The 19,635-nt window shown below is 40.2% G+C and overlaps 1 protein-coding gene and 1 pseudogene across 2 annotated transcripts in view; one reads left to right on the top strand and one right to left on the bottom strand.

The window, feature by feature from the left end:
• Nucleotides 1-19,635, bottom strand: part of CREB5 (cAMP responsive element binding protein 5) — a 390,225-nt gene that overhangs the window by 170,675 nt on the left and 199,915 nt on the right. The window lies entirely within an intron of this gene.
• The window catches only part of LOC111749704 (large ribosomal subunit protein eL37-like), a 32,929-nt pseudogene continuing 17,186 nt past the window's right edge, over nucleotides 3,893-19,635 (top strand).

Genomic DNA, 19,635 nt, shown 5'->3' with positions numbered 1-19,635 from the left:
GGGCCCTAGTCTCTGGAAGAGGGAGGTAAGAGGAGTCCCTGGATGTGAGCATAACGGTGAACTTGAAAACAAGATCACACTCTTACCCACTAAACCATGGAGTCGATTCCAACTCATAGCGACCCTATAGGGCAGAGTAGAACCACCCCATAAGGCTCCCAAGGGGCAGTGGGTGGATTCATACTGCTGACTTTTTGGTTAGCAGTGGAGCTCTTAACCACTGTGCCACCAGAGCTCCCCTCACCCACTGGTAAGGGTTAAGTCACATAATACAAATATTATAAAAAGCAAGTTATTCCTACCTATAACACTCGATTACTTTAAATGGAATAAAACCTGTTTTCACCCAAACTTTGTTTAGAGAAAAACCTCCTTGTAAACTTATTTATTTGGGTATTTTGTTCTCCCTTCCTTACTTTATTAAAGATTATAATAAGTAACTTTGGGGGGTAGCAAAACTTTAGAGGAAAACAGAGATGTGTCATTAACTATAGCAATTGTATAGTAAGTAGTTTTATAATTCTGCATTCATATTTGCATAAATAGGGTACCATTTTATATAGCTCCATATATACAATAAAGATAATTACTTAAAAAAAAATTAAGCTTTCAGATATCCAAAATTGTTTAAAAAATCCAGACAATGGAAAAGCCTATCTGACCCTTCATATTGGCCTGCAAAGCACTGATTTTCATTTTTCTGCAATTGAAACGATGCAATATGCTTTTTCTTGTTTTCCTTATGTCTTTTAGCTTTAAGGCAGAAAATAAACTTAATAAAAAATGAACAGTACAAAGTAAGCCCTGTTCCCTAGAAAGGGAAACTTCATGAAGTTATTCTTCGTGTATCCTCGCTGCAATGAGTTCTGAAAGAAGAGTTTCATAGAGACTTAAGTGTGATCCAACCTGATTATAGAGTGTTTTATGGAAAAGTTTGATTTTTGCATATGACTATGCAGTGTTCAAGGCTGGGAAAATTATACGAGAAGATGTATGATTAACTTAATGTGGCTAAAAGGCAGACAAGGCAGAATGTACATTTGTAAAACCTTTCATTATCTTATACAATGTAACTGTTCTACCTTTCAAAGGCAAAGCAAAGGTTCAGAAAATCCTGTCAGGAAGAACTGAATATTTTACCACCTGCAGTTTTTAAAAAATCCAATAGGTCCTTCAAGTCAAAATATAAATATGGACTAATTTCTAGTCCATTGAACAGATTAACGTTTTTGTTCCTACACTTTGCCACTTTAGGGAAATAGACTAGATATGACTTCAAAGACTATTGTGTGGATGAAGGTTTATTTGCAAGCATAGAAATAGTTTGCAAGTTTACAAATAAACAGAATAAATTCTCTTATGTAACACTGAGAATTTTTGTGATTGTTTCATCTTTTTCATTTATTCCTTTTCTATTTCCTTTTTTTTTTTTCCTTTACATCATCTACTGGGAGTTAGAGAATGAGTCCAATCCCAAAGAAAATATTTGGGCAGATTTCTTCAAATCCTTAGTCTAATAACGATATAAGCAGCCTAAGCACATTTCATTGAAGAAAGGAAATAGACCCGCAGCTACTCTTACATGTTAGCCAGTGATTTTTACTCCCCAAACCTCAAGGAATTCTGTATCTAAGAATATGAACACCCTTGAAACAGCAGCTTTTATAGTGGGTCACAGTAGCATTTTAATTGCAACAAACCACAGAACTTGATGGCCATTCCAAGTAACTGGAAAGGAAGGGGAAGTGATTACAAGAACACAGTCACACTAAGAAAGGGGATCTTTGAGGACTCTAAATGGTGATCCAGAATGCTCCTTAGAGGCAAGGATGGCAAGACTGCGTCTTACATACTTTGGACATCTTGTCAGGAGGGATCAGTCCCTGGAGAAGGACATCATGCTTGGCAGAGTACAGGGTCAGCAGAAAAGAGGAAGACCCTCAACGAGGTGGATTGACAAAGTGGCTGCAGCAATGAGCTCAAGCATAATAATGATCGTAAGGATGGCGCAGGACTGGGCAGTGTTTCGTTCTGTTGTGCATAGGGTCGCTATGAGTTGGAACCGGCTCGACGGCACCTAACAACAACAACAACAAATGGCATTACAGTGCTTGCAGCGGGACCAAACAGCTCCCCACACAGCGACAGCATCCATCTGATAACTTACTGATGGGCATGACTTCTGGGTTTGGGTAGTTCAGGAGTGAGACAGGACTTTCTACAAGATTCCAAGAGCATCAATTCTTGTTTCACTTTCCACAACAAGGCAGATCCCCAAATTTTGTTGGCGATGACCCACTCAGTCCAAGCAAAATTTGTGGCAACCAAACCCCAATACAATAAAATCATAAGGGGAATCTTTTGGAATTTGTAGAAAGAGGGTTGGCCAGCAATGGATCCCTTCTCTCCTCATTGTGCTGCTCCCTTCCTTTTCCTCTTTCCTTTCTTTGGGCCACCCTCCCTATTATGAATTGATTTGTGCACCTCCCCTCACCCCCAGATATGTGTTGGAACTCTTACCCCTATACTTGTGGATGTAATCCCATTTGGAAATAGGGTTTTTCTTTGCTGTGTTAATGCGGCCATATCAGCATACGGTGTATCCTAAAGCTAATCACTTCTGAGTTATACAAAGGGCAGGTGAGACACAGTAGCAAGCACAAAAGGGGCAAGACAGATGCCCCGTGAAGATTATCAGGGAACAGAGTTATGCTGGGGTTACAGAAGCCAAAAGAGAAAAGGATCTTCCCCCAGAGCCTACAGGGAGAGAGCCTTCCCCTAGAGCTGAAGCCCTGAATTTGGACTTCTAGTGTCCTAAACGGAACCCTGGTGGTGCAGTGGTTAAGAGCCTAAACTGTGGGAAGAGCCCTGGTGGTAGAATGGGTTAAGTGCTCAGCTGCTAACTGAAAGGTCAGCGGTTCAAACCCAACAGCCGCTCTGCAGGAGAAAGATGTGGCAGTCTGCTTCTGTAAAGATTTACAGTCTTGGAAACTCAATCGGGCAGTTCTACTCTGTCCCATAGGGTGTCCACGAGTTAGAATATACTCGACAGCAGTGGGTTTTTGGTTTTGAACTGTGAGAAAATAAATTTCTGTTCTTTAAAGCCATCCACTTGTGGTATTTCTGTTACAGCAGTACTAGCAAACTAAGACATCCCCTTTTATTTTTAATTTTTGTTTTTGAAAGCAACAGATCTTGGACGGATTTCCAAAAAAGCTGCACCTGCATATGTAAAGGACCCGTTAACACCAGGAAAGGAAAGTGATTTGGGACTGGCTCAAAGTCAGGGAACTACCCACTGAATCATCGCTGACGCCTCCAGGGTTTCTTTGGAGGTCTCCCATAGGAACACAGACCTAGCCCAACCCTGTTCAACTTATGAGAGCTCAGTTGAAGGTGGTATGGCCGCCAGCCATATTACTCACTGGGGATATTGAGTCATATACATTTATAAGGGGTGGGCACAGAACATTAAATATCCCTAAGATGTTTTGTAGCTTGAATGATGCTGCTGAGACACAGAGTGACGGAGCTCAATTTCTGATTCTGGGTATAACATGCAAGTTTAATCTTCGAAACATACGTTTCTTGTTTATTATCCAAACTTTTGGCAATCACTCCTTGTAACTCAACGTTTGCACATTTCCAAATCAGAATGTTTGCTGTTTTTTGTGACATGGAAATGAAAAAGGACAAAAAAAGTAGATTCTTTTGCTGTTTTCCCTTAGAAAGTTCAGGCCGTTTGATCCATTATGGGTGGAATAACCTTCATACGGATTCTGTGTATGTTTAAGGTGTAAGAAACACTCTTGGCTCTTTCCCTCGTGCTTCAGACTAGCCTCTTAATTCTACTTCCAAGAGTTAACCTCAGAAGTTAGATCATGGCCATGGCATGGCGGTGAGTATCTACCAGATCCTCCTGCCTTGTTTCCATTCAGGCTGAACGTGACATTGAATAATGGCTTTGCAGGAAGAGGAATAAACCTTCTATCCTCTCAACCACTATTTACTGAGACTTAGAGGTTTAAGCCATTTTTTTTCTCCATGTTCTTTAAATTCCCCTTTTCTACCCAAATATTTTATATATATATATATATATATATATATATACACATATATATATATAACTTGCTTGTCTCCCCCACCCTTCTTTATAAAGTTCCTAAATAAATTCTTTTAAGTTTCATTTAAACTGTGGCCTTTGGTAAGTTGATAGCTATAGCATGCTCACAGCTGTGGGAAAACTGACATAAAAAATAACCAGCTCAGAAAAATGGCCCATGCACAATATCTTTGAGTTTTTATGTTTTATTAGCAATTTGGACTCATTACTATTTGGGGGAGGAAGGAAGGGAGGTAGATGTTTCTGCAAGTTGTTCCTTTAATGTATAAAGCAGAGTTTTCCAATCAGATTTAATGTGACTCTGTTCTGTTCAGTCCTTTTAGCTGGGCTGCAGGAGATTCAGACATGTTGACCACCAACCCCACTCTCCCCGAACCCTACAACCCCACTCTCCTAACCACCTCCCCACCCCCCGGCCCCATTTTCCTTCACTGAAATGCATTATCCAGCAGCAGAAGTGAAGCTAGATATTTCATGAAGCTTCCGGAGAAAAATGAGATAACCTCCTTATCTCAACCCACTCAACCCAATATGCTCTCTGATCTTTCCTGGCTTTTATCTTAGTCTTTTGGGCAAAGGCAAGATTACTACTTAGCTGATGGCTACCACATTGTCACTGTGGTTTTGAGTTATGACAACCAGAAGGAGTCTGATGATATTAAATTGCCTGAGATCACCGACTTCCCTGACACAATACTTAGCCAGGTTTGTCTTTATTTCAGAACCTTCATTATTTGAATGTGTTCTATGACTTCTGGGGAGAATACGTTGTCTCCGAAACTCTCTTTTCCTTTGTTATTTGCTCTTCCATGGTATTAATCTCTATCCACCCCAATCACCACCACCCAACAGGTTTTCAACAGGGCTGTCTATTTTGTTACGGAAAAGCATTAATGCAGATTAGAAGCACTTTCTTCCTAATCTTTTGGGACTCTTGGTGAATCTTTGGAATATAAAAACAAACTGCATGCTGAAATAGTCTTCTGTGGCAAACCTCAGGAAAATCACCAATATCACACTTAAGAAAATGGTAAATACAGATGCATCATTTCTTCCAACTCAATTGCTACCCTATCCCTAACAGTACAGGAACCACAATGGAAAAATGGACAGCACAAGAGAAGTCAGAAGAATGAAATGGGAAAATTCATTTACTGATACCCTAAATTTTGGGTGGGAGGGAGGGAAGGAAGGAGCAAAGAAAGGATGGAAGGAAGGAGGGGAAGAACAACAACTGATAACAGTTTTAACTTTTCTATAGAGAAATACTATTTTAAGACTCATAAGGAATTGAGACTGGAAAATATTTGGACTCTGAAATATCTGAAATATTATCCTTAAAGGACCTGAATTAGCTTGGTGCTCCTTGATTTGATACATAGCTGAGAGACAAGTATTTGAATTCCACCTCTGTCAACGAGATGCCTGATTCAGCTTGTTTTTCATGACTAAGTTGAGCGCTCACAGAGGGAAAGACATTAGATACTAGGCAAGCAGAAAAGTCCTGTGTGATGGGTTTCTAGGACAGTGGACCTCTTAAAGGAGGTCCTGGGACCAGCAGCATCAGCATCACCTAGAAACTTATTAGAAATGCAACATCTTGGGCTCTGCCCCAGAACTAGTAATCAGAATCTCTGAGGGCGAGGCCCAGGAATCGGTGTAATTGCCTTCCAGGTAATTCTTCTGCATGCTAAGTTTGAGAAGCACTGCAAACCCTCTCCCACAAAGAGAACTTAGCCTGCACTTGGGAAGAAATAGAAATATCCAAGCCCACACTGAATAAAACAGCAGTAGTACTAAAGCACAAGAAAGAACACAAGGCAAAGTGTAGTAGAACACATTTTTTTTGTGAGCAGATATGAGAAGATGGTAGAAGAAATTAACACACACAGAGAATACGAGGATCATTAAATTCTTAGTGAAAAAAAAAACAGAAATACACAGAGAACATTATAATATCATCTTATGAGAGAAGGCTTTCAGTCTCTGATACCTTGGTCTAGAAACCGGAGATGATTTCAACTGGAAAACAGAAAAGTGGTATCTCAGGCCAGAGACTTATGGTACCATCTTGGCTTAGAGACTCCTTGCAGCTTCACACATAAGGGAAGAGATGTTCTTCCAGTTAATATCATGCCTACTACACAGATATACATTAGAAATGGGTTTTAGTATTAGGAAAATTTTTATTTTTTAACTACACTGATACCCTCATGTATGTATTCATCTACAACAGCCAGTTAGTATTAAATAGTAAACCCAATAGGTAAGCAAAATGGACAGACGATGGCTAAGTCATAAACCAGAGGCTCCCTTTCCCCTTCCTCACCCTACCTGAGAGAAACACAGACAGAACTCGTCCAAGACAGAAGGCTCCCGATAAACTTCTTCATACATCTCACAGCATATTCACAGGTCAGTTTATCAGGGTGCCCCTACAGGTCTCTTGTGTATGTATGTGTGGAGGGGAAAGGGATTGAGAAGGGACTGCCATCTGTAGGTAAGTGCTTAAATCAAACTTTTCAGAGAGAGACGACAAGTCAGCTTTATGGTTTGGCCCCCAAAGACTTACTGTGGGGAGCAAAAATCAACAACTCTGAGCTGCACAGGTTTGAGCGGGCCAAGTTTAACCACTGCCATTTCCTGCCGAGGCAAGCAAGTAGAGTGCGCTTAACCCAGATTGCATTTAGAACTCCTGGAAGTAGCATCAAATACTGAGCTGTGGTGAAGCCACCTGGTGAAGTCACTTACCATTAGAGCTTTTTAAGTACTGAGGAGTTCTCTACCTCATAAAATCCAGGCCCTAAGAATATCTCGTCCAAATGATTTTAAGTTTTTTCACACCTTTTAAATCAAGGTTGGTGGCTGGCCATTTCAACTCACTAGACCGCCGGAATGACCTGGTTTTTCTTGTCCTTGTTCTCTTTTGTCTCCTCTTGTAGTGATCTTACAATGTTCCCTGGATGATCAGGAGGTCTGTGCAGCTGGAAGAGCAGCATATTTTCCTGCTGTTCACTTAGGGGCAACCAACTTGTCCCCAGGGGCTGGCATGCACAGATCTAATATGAAACGCACTAAAAGGAAACGGATCTAAACAAAGAACTGTGTTTCCCTATTACATGATGTTTCTGCCCAAGTACAGCATGTCAGTTTCCTTCACAGCTGCCGCGTTTGCCTATTGTTATAGGAAAAGCAGTTGTCATTTGTAATATTTACAATTCGTCTGCAACTTTTATTTTAAATCCTTCTTACCTTCCCCTTAAAAATAATGTATGAAATTTCAACCTTCTCGTAAGTCAGTAGATTACTTCAAGAAACACTGAGCATCCAGTAAGAGTGATATACATAAGTCATAAACAATTAAGATATAACAAATGCTGGACTTTTACCACTTGATAAATGCTATGGGAACATAGTAGGATATGGAACAAGAAGGGCCCACAGGAATGGGGGTGGAGGAAGAAGAAAGTAATAAAAGAAGGCTTCGCTTTGACCTGGGGTTTAGAGGCTAGGGAGAAAAATACCAGAAGCAGGAGACAAGAGGGTCTTTGGAGTAAGGGCCATGTTTTCTCATCTTTTTTTCCCACCCTCCTGAGCTCAGCATATAGCAGAACCTGCGTAAGTCCTTGACAAATGAGTGCTGGAAGGCGTTTGAATCGAGAAAGCAGCTTTGAAGAAGTTGTCAAAGTAGTTGGCACGTTCATGGCCTGGCAAGCAATTTAGGATGGTGAAAGGCAAGGTTTTTGAGGAGAGAAAAGGGGGGTTGGAGAAATTAAGGTGGAGTCAGTCAGACTGGGAAGAGCCTTGTAGGCAGTGCTAAGAAAGATGACTTTTTCTTCTGGAGTCCAGCACTTCCCAGAGTGTGTTGTGGAGAACACCAGTTCAATAAGATGTTAATGTAAGGATAGGCATGGGAAGAAAAAGAAGGTAGAGGAAGGGAAAGAAGAAGAGGAGACATGATTCCACATTTAAATACATTTAGGAAATATTAGGTTAAACAAAGTTAACCAGGTTGCTTTACTCCACTATTTTTCAGTCTTTAGTAAGATAATATTTTATATCCAAGTCACTGGGTGCAGTGACAGATGGTGGAAGTTATCTCTATTTGTAATTAGGCATTTGGTTGAGAGATTATTTATTTATCTCTACCTCCCCAATTAAATTATCAGCTCCAAGAGGACAAAGACTATTTTTGCTCACCATTGTATCCTCTGTGAATAACAGAATGCCTAACACATGGTAGGTGTTCAAAAAATTGTTGAATGAATAAATGACAGTTTGGCTGGGTATAGAATTCTAGGTTAAAATAATTTTTCCTCAGTTTTTTGAGGACAATTTCTCTTTGTTTTCTAGCAACTAATGTTGCTGATGAGAAGTTTGAGGCCCTTCTGATTTCTGTTTTTTATTGGTAACCTGAGTTTTTTGTTTGTTTTTTAATTCCCTCTAAAAGCTTACAGAACTTTCTTTTTTTGTGGATAAACTCTAAGCCATGTAGCTACGCTATTCTATCCATAGCAGAGTTTTTGGCGTTATCATAAGGATAAAAAATACCATTTACATAAGACAGAGGTTGTTTTTGTTATTGTTAGTTGCCATCAACTGTGTTCTGACTCAGAGTGATCTTTAACAGACAGAGACTTTGACCAGTCCTGTACCCCAGAGGTAAAGCCCAAATAATCCCAATTTATTAAAATATAGTTCTTTAATACTGAGTTTTTGCCTCAAGGCCACCTACTCTTTGCAATTGCTGACTTGGAGTTTGGAGCATCAATGGGGGACCTAGGGAAGCACCCACTTGGTCCTGGTATCTTGGGCAGCAGTTTACTCTCCTTTTTCTCCTCTGTTCTGATCATCTCTTCTAGAAACTCTTCAGAATTTCTGATCCAATAATGGTGCCCTTTGTCATTTCCCAGTGCTCTTATACATTTATTCTTTCAAAACTATATTCTTCCCCTTACTTCAAAGGTAAAGAGGGAGGCAGGTAAATGTACTTGGTTTGCATTTGAATTTGTGGTCCATTTTTGTATTTTGAACTCATCATTCACTAAAAAAAAAAAAATTTTTTTTTTTTAGAGTTATCAAAATTCACATTGAACTTTAATTCAACTTAATCTAACTCGTAATGAAACATAACTCTCTTGTGTGTTTAAATTAGAAGGTGGTGTTAACAACTAAAAATAATCACAAATTATGTTGTCATAAAATGGTGCATATTTATATAACTTGGTTTCAGGTCCTTCTGTGAAAGGATACCATGAAGATTAACAATAAAATATTGGTCAAGCACTTTGGACTGTGTGTAGTGTACATACCTGGACCTACCTGGCTACAGAACAGCGCTATACCCTTCTGAAAGAAGGATTTTTAAAAAACTTGTTGAAATGCATTTAAGGAGCGTTTTCTGCAGCTGATCCTTTAAATTTTTCATCAGTGGAAAAAGTTCCTTGTTACCTCTCCCAGCTATTTTTTTTTTTAAATTGTGGTAAGTATATACATAACAAAACATTTGCCATTTTAACATGTTTTACATATACAATTCAGTGACATTAATTACGGTCATTCTATGTGTTACCTCTTTTGAAGCACGGTTTATCTCATTTGCTTAAAATATCCAACATCCTATCAGGCATTTAACTCTGAACTCTATTTCCATCTTCTGAAGTGCCACAGGAACCAATTCCAGCTGCTGAGGGGGACTTTCCAGATACCAAATCCCCTTTTGAAGGCCTATGCACGCGTGCCTAATAAACAGGAAAAATTCCGTCCGCCCAGTACACTTATCAAGTAGGTTGTTTAAAACATTGATTCTCTTCCACATTTGCGAAAGGAAGGAATCATTGGGTCTGTGTTTGGAGGCAGACGACGAAATAAAATGCTCGTTCTCATTTTGGAGATCCCTCAATGCGAAGATTCATTATAAACTATGACATATCTATCATATTTAGTGAAATGATTTAAAGATTAGAGACCGAGTGGATGGAGGGACTATTGAGAAAGCTTTCATTTATTGCAATAGTCTGTAGCCTAATGTGTTTTTTACTACAACAGGAGGCTGCTATCTCTACCCATGTTTTTCTCCAGTTGTGCAGCAGCTGTCAGCCCCTTCCTTATCCCCCTCCCCAAACTGGAGACTCAACATGGCCTTGCCATCACCCCTTGCTTTAATCAGCTCGGAGTCTGAGAAAGCCAGGCTGCATCCTCATGGGAACACGAGGAACTGCTGGTGGGCCACTCAGCCAGACCTCAGCAAGCTGTCTATTTGATAGTGTCTCTCACGTTTCTGTGAGCATGAGTGCAGGCGTGCTTTGTTCTGAGATGCCTGAGCTCCCCGGTGCAGCTGCAAGGACTGACTTCTCTTGCAATGAAGATAATTGCTGCATGTACAGAACAAACTCTTGTCCCCTCCATCACCATTAAGCATCTCTAAATGAAACCCCAAATAAAAGTCAGCCTAAGAAAAATGAACGCCCCAAATAAAAGTCAATCTAGCAAAAGAGGCCCTGAAAACAAAACAAACACTCCAAGAAATCAGTTCATAGGCAGAGGGAGATAGAAGCTATTACTTTGATCATAACTGCATCTTTCTGAGTTCATAAAACCAGGGGGTTGGCCATGAAATGAATTTTACTCTTAGACTTTGGAAATTTTACTCTGGTTCTTTGGGAAACAAAAGTCTGAGGCATGCATGGGAGAAATGGCTCCCAAAAGCAATTAAAAACTCATTCTATCATTTGTCTGGAGCCATAATTATCCTGGCTGTGCAAGCCATACTCCACTCTATCAGTGCATTTATTTAGATTGCTTGCTCTGCATTAAGGAGGACAAAGGTGTGGAGTGAATGATACTCATGGTCACAAATACACTGTTTACACAAGAGTAACCTAAGAGAGACTATAATGTGCCTGCTTGGTGAACAAATCAGAAATGGAACCAGCGGTCGACCATTGAGTTCAATCAGTGTTCTCTGTGTGCAAACAAAGAGATTTATACACACAATAAAGCAATAAAAACATCCTTCAGAATATTTCTATGAGTGAGTTTATGACTGTGCTCTAATGAGCCATGCTGGCATGTATCTAAGCAGCTGCTCAGGATGGTTGATTGGTTCCACTACTTTACAAAGGAGACACAATGACTAGATTAGAGATCTTGGGAGCAATGGCTTTTCTTGAACTGTAGGCCAAGGGATGAGGGGTGGCAAGGGGTAGAGTTGCAGAGACACAGGGGTTCAGCACAGCTCTAATGCCTCTAAAGGGAGTTGTCAAAGCAGGCTCTGGCTTGGTCCCTGATTTCCTCCTGACCTGCAGGTTACACCTGGAAATCAATGGTCTCACTTGGAATTTTGCACTGGTCATCTACTTCTCCAAGACAAAGCATGGGTTTGTTTTTTTTTTTATAACCATATCCACTATGCACTTAAGGTCCTTGGTAAGTATGGCAGGTGTGGGTATCAGTGCCTTGTTGGTGGGTTGGTGCCTTACAGAAGGGACAAACATATTTTCAGAAGGGACTCTGTGTCCTGGGGATTATGGCTGCATGGAAAACTATTCCATGCATCTCATCATTCGAAATATACTCTAAAAGCCCCTTCTCCCCTATTTTCCTCCTGTCCACAATAGTCTCATGTGTTGTCCCCTGAGTTGGAGGTCCGGCAAAGCTTTTCAAAAAAGAAGACAATGAAAGAGGAGCTAAAACCTTCTTCTCTGCAAACGCACAAGGTCAGAAAACTGGCTTGTTATAATTAAGGAAGAAGGCATTACAGATAATGCACCCTCGAATAAAATGGCCATTACACCTCTCTGTCAACCCTCAATATGAGTGGTGACCGAGCAGAGATGGACCTTCTCAGAAAGGTCCCCAGTTATCTCACTTCTCTACCCCTTCTTTCAGGGAGAGGTCAGGAGCCTGGAGTGACAACCCTTGAGGGTATTTTTAGTGCAAATCCAAGGCTATTCTCAATTAGCCTGAGTGGTGCATTGATATTTTGCATGTTATGGTTTGGATCCAGACTTTGGGTCATTTATACATCACGCTGCTGTGAAAACCAACTGCTTTTAACTCAGGAATACTGCCTTCCTTATAGCAAAGGAAGAAAGCATAGGACAGAGTAGAACTGCTCTACAGGGTTTTCAAGGCTGTAAATCTTTGAAAGCGGACTGCCACATTTTTCTTATATAAAGCGGCTGATGGGTTCAAACTGCCAACCTTTCGGTTAGCAGCCGAGCACTTGACCACTGTCCCGCCAGGGCTCCTTCCAGGGAAGAAATTATTAGGCAAATAAATGAGAGTGATCTCATTCTGGTTATTCATAAGAATGTTGCACAGAGTGTCATTACTCGAGAGGCTCAATGCCATGTTACCATATTTACTCTGGGAATGAGGAATTCCATGCCAATGATGGCCCATTTAACTTTTGTAGGTATAATGAGCATCTTAATAAAGCTCTCCCCTGCCCTCATCCCCATAAATGTTTTCCTTGTTGCTTCTATTTTCAGCTGAACTAATTACACAAGCGTCAGTCTGTATTCAATTACAGTCTAATTTTTGTCCATAGCACTTTACTGGTTATTCTTATTTTGGTTGACCAGTCCACAGAAGGGCACAGCTAGGCTGAATTTTAGATAAGCACATCAAAACCCAGTGCCACTGCAGACCCTCTGGTTAGCAGCTGTAGCACTTAACCACTATGCCACCAGGGTTTCCGATAAGCACCTGAACATATCTCAACGTATTTCTTCTCTAAATAGGTAGCTAAATTATTCAATAGGCTCAATTTCCTACAGTTTAAAGCTACTTCAGGATGTGTTAATGAACTGTTGGCTTTGATATCAAAAACCAAACCAAACCTGTTGCCGTCGAGTCGATTCTGACTTGTAGCAACCCTACAGGACAGAGTAGAACTGCCCCACAAGATTTCTAAGGAGCAGCTGGTGGATTTGAACTGCCAACCTCGTTTTGGTTAGCAGTTGGCTTTGATAGGGATTATTAAAGCCTGGCTGTTACCTCTGTTGGGATCTTTGCACAAAGTTCAGTTGACTGAGGATATTCAAGCTCCTCAAACTGCATTGTTGTGTAAAACGAACAAAGACATACACATACACACATATACACCTCTACTCACCCCTATTCACCCATTTGTAAATATGACACCATTAGGAAAGCTAAAGGTCCATAGGTGGCACAAACAGTTCTTGCGTGGCTACTAGCCGAAAGTTTGGCAGTTCAAACCCACCCAGCAGCACCATGGAAGAAAGGCCTGGTGATCTGTTTCCATAAAAATTACAATCAAGAAAACCCTATGGGCCACATAACCAGAGACTACATCAGCCTGAGACCAGAAGACCTAGATGGTGCCCAGCTACAACTGATGACTCCCTGACAGGGAACACAACAGAGAACCCCCGAAGGAGCAAGGAGAGCAGTGGGATGCAGACCCCAAATTCTCGTAAAAAGACCAGACTTAATGGTCTGACTGAGACTAGAAGGACCCTGGAGATCATGGTCCCCAGGCCTTCTGTTAGCCCAAGGCAGGAACCATTCCCAAGGCCAACTCTCCAGACAGGGATTGGACTGGACGATGGGATAGAAAATGATACTGGTGAAGAATGAGCTTCTTGGATCAAGTAGACACATGAGACTATGTTGGCATCTCCTGTCTGGAGGGGAGATGAGAGGGCAGAGGGGGTTAGAAGCTGGCCAAATGGACATGAAAAGAGAGAGTGGAGGGAAAGGGTGTGCTGTCTCATTAGAGAGAGAGCAATTAAGAGTATTAGCAATGTGTATATAAATTTTTGTATGAGAGACTGACTTGACTTGTAAACTTTCACTTAAAGCACAATAAAAATGAAAAAAAAAAAACCCTGTGGAGCTCAGCTCAGTTCTACTCTATAACACATGAGTTGGAATTGATGTGATGGCCATGAGTTTGGATTTTTTTTTTTTTTAATGAAAGCTAAATTCACACAAATTATGACTAACAGATATTTTATTTAAAAAAATCTTTAGTGTAATTTTTCAGATAGGCAAACATATTTAAAGAAATAATACAATAAAAATCTATGGACCCATCACTCAAAGAAATAAAGTGTTGCAAATAGGACTGAATTTTCACCTACAGCACTGTCCCAGACCCTAGCCCCTCCCTCCCCCAGCTACAGAGATCACTGGAGCCTTGAACGTGGCCATTGCCATTCCCATGCCCGTTTCAGAGTTTTACTACACGTGTGTGCATTTTGAATCTCTCGTTTCTCAGCCAGGATGCCCAGTTGCTATCCACAGCTATGCTAGGCTCTGGGAGGTATTTAAAATATAGTAAGTCTTTAGTTTGAAGGAATACTGCCCATGTGTCACCTCATATCTGCAAACCATTTTGAATTTAATCACTCACGACTCCATTCTGCGAGCTTACAAAACGAAGTACGGCAAAGGCAAATTAATTACCTAGGGTCCCACGACATCTCAGCAGCAGAGCGCAGAAGAAAACTCAGCATGGAGAGCTCCTGCCCAGGCCTATCACTCGCCTCGGATGCTGTTGTGCTCTGCAGCTTCATAAGATATTTATAAGTGCTCCACAATATGTAATAAATCATTACATATTGATTTAAACCATGCCATTTGCAAGCCTCAAAGCGCTTTACTGTATTACATATAGAGAGGAATCAAATCACTTCCCCAGCCACTTGACAGGCAGGCGCAGCTCAGTCAGAAGCCCTGGCCATTACAGTGGTGTCAGCAAACCCCCCAGAAAGCTGAGAACTAGAAGACGGAAAGTTAGTTGCATTGACTCCTTCAAGCAGCAAGCTTTGGCTAATTGCTGAGGGAATATGTGCTCTAGTATATCTCAGACTTTTAAGTGGATAGAGACAGAATCTTTTATTTGTATAAATCAATGTTTTCATTACAGGTCTGTTGTGTCTAAAGCTTCACAGGTGTGATGCATACTGGCTACAGGAAATGAAAGTCAGCTTTAAACAAGGCAGTTGTTGTTGTTAGTTGGCCCTGAGTTGGCTCCAACTCGTGGAGATCCTACATATAAGAGAAACTTTGCGCCATCTTCAGCCTTAAGTGATAGGCACCTGTCAGCTTCATTTGCATGCCTTTGGAGCGAAAAGAAATTCAAAGCATCAGGGCTTAAGATTTTAAAACTCATTCTAAAGGCCATAGTTACTAGAACTCAAACTTAGTAGCTTTTCCTGAATATGTATTTTTAATATATTCAGGAACCTTGCAAGTAGGTTGTGAAACTGTTGTTAGCCTAAAATAGACCACGGTGGAAGTATTTACAGTCCCAGAAAATAATCAACAAATGTTACAAAGTAGGGCTTTTCCCCCAGGGAGCATGTTTACCAGCACGCCACTGCTTCTATGCATCCTTTACATGGTCAAAATTTGTTCTTGAATCTAATTTTACTAGATTCTGAAGAGCCTTTTGAATAGCCTGTGGATACACTCAAGGTCCCTGGGTGGCGTAAATGGTTTGTGCTTGATACTAACCTAAAGGTTGGCGGTTCAAACCCCCCCAGCAACACCACGGAAGAAAGGCCTGGTGATCTGCTTACATAACTACTACAGCCTAGAAAACGCTATAGAGCGCTTCAACTGTCACATAGGGTCTCTATGAGCTGGATTGACTCAATGGCAATGGGTTTGGTGTGTTTGTTTGTTTGTTTTAGTTATGGATACATTCACAGATAGTTCTAATAGAAAAAACGTCTTTGTACCTGACTGGTAAATAATGTGAGGTGAGGTCTAGCATGTTCTCTTGGATGAGCGGGAACTCACATTTTCCCAAAGTGTAACACAGGAAACAGCTATCATGGAAATGGCTACGTCTAAAGAAATACAGTAAACGTATAATGAATGTTTTCACCCACGTTCAGTCAGGCTCAATAAAACACAACTTACCTTCAGTCTGGAAAATTGAAGGGCATGTCTATTAACAACTGACAAGTTACAGAATTACCTCTGTTTCCAAGAAAATCACCAGCACCTTAAAATCGGATCACCCCTAAGTGCCTCAAGTGGGAAAAAAAAGGCAGAAATCCATACATGTTTAGTGAATATACCCAGTTCTATTTTTCAAGTGGAAATGATATAATTTACAGGTGACTCTTCCAGAATAAGAGCTGTTTTATTATGGTGCCTTCACATCTTTTGATTAAAAGAAATATTTTCTCTCCGATGTTAAAATTTTACATGGAAATTATCCAAGGCAATCACTTCGACTCCCTGCCAAACCAAACACAATCGGTTACTTATTTTCCTAATTTTAGTTTCGCTCGTGTCTGGGGGTACAGAGTTCAATGCCATACCAAGTTTCACTGGGAAAGATTTTCCTAGATGGAAGAAACAAGATTGTAGTTGGAATATTAATCACCAAGTTTCTCATTTTTTGGTGCGTGCAAAGGCAACTGGGCACCAAGGATTTTTTAGGGGGTCAGATTTTCCCTGTGCCTCAATGACAACCTGCAATGAAGTTACATATTTTGGGTGGCATCATTTGAATCTGGTCATCTTGTTAACAATAGGTATCCAAGCCTAAGAGTTTACTCCCAAGCAGATGAGCATAAAGGGAATAGTTCTGTAATAACTGTTTACTGAGCGTCTACTCTGTATACAAGGCACCTTGCATGCTTCTCTCTAATCCTCACAACATTACTGCAAGACATTATTATTCCCATTTGAAAGATGGGAAAACTAAGGCTCAAAGACAATAAAAGGACCACTCAGAAAGGGAAACCCTGGTGGCATAGTGGTTAAGTGCTACGGCTGCTAACCAAAGGGTTGGCATTTTGAATCCACCAGCCGCTCCTTGGAAACTCTAAGGGGCAGTTCTACTCTGTCCTGTAGGGTTGCTGTAGGGTTGCTATGAGTTGGAATCGACTCAACAGCACTGGGTTTGGTTTTGGTTTTGGTTATAACTAGCCACCTTCCACCATGCCCACCTGTCTCAATATAATGCAATCTTGACTTGACCACATAATGGTATTCTCTCACATACCTATTTTCTATAAATAGTCAGTTTCTGACATTTTTTATTAGAACTAGTAAAATTTTAGATTACTAGAATAAATTTCTTTAAAATCCTGATGAGAAAACATTTCCATTATAGTTTTAAAGCAATTTGGAAACGTGAGCTTTCACATCAGGAAATAATTTGATAAAATGCTACGCTGTTGGTCTAACTGCAACAACTAACACTGAGAGTAAAAAAAATTACTAATTTAAAATATTAGATATAAAAAATTAATATAAATTCCAAAATATGACTTGCTATAATTTACCTTAAAAATAAACTTGTTTATTAATTATCTTCGAAACAAAAGATTACTCCACCATAACCAAAATGCTTAATTTGGTCATTTTAATCAATTTATATAATATCAGTATCTTTCACTTCTAACTACAAAACACAAGTAGATCAAGTATTCTTATCCTGTTTTACAAATGAGAAAACTAAGGCTCAGGCAGGTAAAAGTAGCAGAGCCAGAATTAGAATTCAGCTCTTATAATTCCAATCTAGAAAAAAAAAAATTATTATTTATTTATTTATTTTTAAATGCCTTCCCTACTATAGTGCTTTCCCTACTACACTACACAGAAGAGAGAACTTATAAAAGCTTGAAATAGTGAAAGCGTAAGAGTTAGGTATAGTGTTTCTGATAAAAGAATACAGGGTTCCACCTCAAATGTAACCTGCACAGTTAATAATGGAAACAGCACCTGGTATAGGTAAGCTTCAATGGGAGGAAAGAAGGGTAAGCAAACTCTTAAGTCTGGTACATGTTGGTACTGAGTGTCTGGTGGATGAAAGAAGAACAGGAAAAGTTGAAACAAAAACAGAAAGTCCCAGAAGGCTTTCTAAGCCTGTATTTCCAGTTTCTTTAAGGCTTATTCTGTATGTCTCTACACATAAGCTGCTCCAACAGTGATAAGGCAACGGATGGGAGCCTTTTAAAAAAATATATTCACCATGAACATTATTTCTCCCCATTCGCCCTTTCCCCCCAGAATGTAGTTGCTGTCTTTTGCATTATTTTGAGCAGAGTCTCTACCACATTCTGTAAAGACAGCAACAGTAGTAGTATGCTAAACTGGCCTCCCGTCATTACTGTGGTTGTCAATAAAATTTACCTGGCACATGCTAAAGTATATTTGTTAAAAGATATATTTGTTTTACAGGTTAATTTGCCAGGAGGTGCAAACCTGCTTTTCCTCCTAATTGAAAAAGAAAAAAATAGTAAAAACAAAATCATGTCCTCCAGCAATGAACTGTCTTTGTATTTCCATTCTTCCTTTTACCACCACTGCCAGCTCTGGACTGCTGCCATTCCTGAAAATAACCTATAAAAGGGGTTTTGTTCCCAGTACTCATGGTACTCCGCTTTTCTAGGCCACAGACGCTTGCCGTCTTTATGTGAACCAAGAAAACATACCAGAAAATTTCAGTACAATTATGTCAACATCCAATATTCAAAGATGATTAAAATTACCATTTATATTATCTTTAAAAAAAAAAAAAGATAATTGTATTTGAGATCTAAAGAGCCATCTGCTACCAAATATTCTTTGGGAAACAATTGGTGAGACCCTTTTCCTTTGTTATTAAGAAATATGTGTTCTAGAAATTTCTGATTGATTTTGCATTATTTAACAAAATAAGGTTCTGATAATTTGTTTCCTACTAACCTTGACATTACTGCCCTGGTGGCACAGTGGTTAAGTGCTCTGGCTTTTAACCCAAAGGTCAGCAGTTTGAATTCACCAGCCACTCCTTGGAAACCCTATGGGGCAGTTCTCCTCTGTCCTATCATGTCAGTATGAGTTGGAATTGACTTGACAGCAACGGGTTAACCTTAGCATTAATTTCCTACAGGGTGCGGGTGTAAATGACCTCAGCTGATTCTTAGGAGCCTGATGTTTTGATGGTTTAGCTTTCCACTTGAAGGATTTGAGACTACCTGGATTTACGTGACTGAAACAGCATGGCTGTGGCCTGGCAGAAGCAAGCGGTTCAGGCAACTTAATCTTGTGTAAATGAAAATGGCCACACAATTGATTTGACCAAGGCAATCAATACTGCTTATGAAGACAGCAAAAATGAGCAGATCAACTGGGCCACAGTCCCTTTGGTGGCTGCAAGTAGACAAAATTTACAAATAGCATGTACGTCCAAATGCCTTGTTCAGAAGAACTTGGGTGTGTGTGAAATGCCCGAGTCAGCACCTAGCACAGAGAAAGTATTTAATAAACGTTGCTTATTTCCACTTCTTTATTTTGGTCACAGACTTTCTGAAAGATTTAACTAAATTATACATTTCCAATATCACGTACAACTGCCGTAAGCAGATACTGGGGCAAATGTCATTGTTAGTTGCCGTTGAGTTGGTTCCGACTCATGATGACCCCGTGTACAACAGAAGGAAATGTTGCCTTGGTCCGGCATCATCTTCACAATTGTTGGTATGCTCAACCCCACTGTTGTGGCCACTGTGTATTTCGAGTGCTCTCCA

The sequence above is a fragment of the Loxodonta africana genome, chromosome 8, assembly GCF_030014295.1.
Source record: "Loxodonta africana isolate mLoxAfr1 chromosome 8, mLoxAfr1.hap2, whole genome shotgun sequence".
NCBI lineage: Eukaryota > Metazoa > Chordata > Mammalia > Proboscidea > Elephantidae > Loxodonta > Loxodonta africana.
The sequence above is the reverse complement of the archived record's forward strand: the minus strand, read 5'-3'. Positions and strand labels throughout refer to the sequence as shown.